Source organism: Penaeus japonicus, unplaced genomic scaffold, assembly GCF_977035675.1.
Source record: "Penaeus japonicus unplaced genomic scaffold, GWHDUDI00000001_assembly GWHDUDI00000022, whole genome shotgun sequence".
NCBI classification, from domain to species: Eukaryota; Metazoa; Arthropoda; class Malacostraca; order Decapoda; family Penaeidae; genus Penaeus; species Penaeus japonicus.
In genome coordinates this window covers 28,608,024-28,609,466 of record NW_028234424.1, presented here as the reverse complement: position 1 = coordinate 28,609,466, position 1,443 = coordinate 28,608,024, and the positions used below count along the sequence as shown (strand labels likewise).

Sequence of the window (1,443 nt, the reverse complement as noted above, 5' to 3'; positions counted from 1 at the left end):
AGTATTTACTCTGATCTAATATAAGCCAAGTTGATTTCAGAAAGCTATAGCTATGTTAATAATATCATAGACCATATTGGTTAATTATTCTCTCATATATTACAGTAACTTACAAATGGAAATACTCCTATGGCATATGCTGTTTAAAAGAAAGCTAAATGTGTGGGTATTATTCTAAGTAATTATCCAGAATACACCTAGATCAAGTGACAGCACACTCTACATGCCCCAGAAAAGGCCCATCGACATATATCCAGCAAGATAGAGTTTTAACTAGTTAAAATTTCATGACAAATCACTGGGAGGTTTCACAAGTTCTCTGACTGAGATTAAGTAGCAGAGGTTAAACTAGCATGGAGGCAACAGTAACTGCTTAAGTGTGACAATGAGGTCCCATTAATTCATGCGGATTTGAATAGTACACATTTTCCAAGCCAATTTGGATGTCTTCGAAATATTTAAGGAAATTATTAGTTTCTCACTGTAGTTGCCTAATACACAATTGTACAGTCTTTCGTGTCAAGAAGACATTGTGAAACTGGGAGACCTCGTTGTTGAACTTTGCAAACTTATGAAGTGTTATCTCAATATCTCTCTCCTTCTTCTTTAGTTTAGTCATTTCCAAAACTTGTAATGCGGACACGACGTGTTGCAACTAAATTGTAAATTGACGGTGGACCTAATATCATCCACAAGAAGCTCTTTCCATGGGAACTTACATTGCCACTTGCTGAGTTCTCCATCATGTCATTGAGACTAGAAGCATTTGAAGTTCGAACTACCGACTCGAAATACACAATCAGGGATATAAACAAAGACTATGAAAGTTCTTAATTCATGATTGGTTGGTCAGTGAGAAAGGCAGGTGTGATTGGTTGCTGGAGATAGAGGCCAAGTATCCGCGCAGCTGTTGCTGGCCAATAGGTGGCGCGCGCTGCCGCAGAGACTCTCAGTGAAAACAAAAGCGCATCAGTCCAATGTTTATCCGCTCAGGCTGCAGGTCGGGGCCGCTCCTGTCAGTATCAGTGTCAGTGAAAGGGTTGTGTGTTAATCTTTACTTGTAAATAGAATCTTAAATGGTTTTATTATTTATATTCTAAAGCTATTAATTTCTTGAAGACACAATTTTTATAATTGTTGAGTATCACATACTGTAAATATAGTGTTTTGCGTCCGCTATAGTAATTCATCTTTAAGGTTACTTACTTAGATTGCAGTATATATTGCAAGAGCTGACCTTGTGGATATGCTAGAGCTTTTAAAACCTATATCCTGAATGTTCCATATACTGTATTACTGACTTCCCACCCAGAATAGAACCACACAGATACTGAAAATACACATTTCTGCCTTTTATTGGGACCGAAGTGACACTGCTATATGGATTACCTTGTGTATCACTCATAGCAGTGACCATTAACAGGTTGATTGTAATATGAGTAA

General features: G+C 37.5%; 1 protein-coding gene across 5 annotated transcripts in view; it reads left to right on the top strand.

The window, feature by feature from the left end:
* Window positions 1–972: 972 nt before the first annotated feature.
* Window positions 973–1,443, top strand: part of LOC122243652 (uncharacterized) — a 22,578-nt gene continuing 22,107 nt past the window's right edge. For 2 of the 5 annotated variants that reach the window (XM_086549756.1, XM_086549752.1), the window contains exon 1: window positions 973–1,027. The gene's annotated coding sequence lies outside the window, so the exon portion shown is untranslated. Of the gene's footprint in view, window positions 1,061–1,443 lie in introns of all 5 variants that reach the window. The other 3 variants (XM_086549753.1, XM_086549755.1, XM_086549754.1) reach the window with 3 other exon arrangements.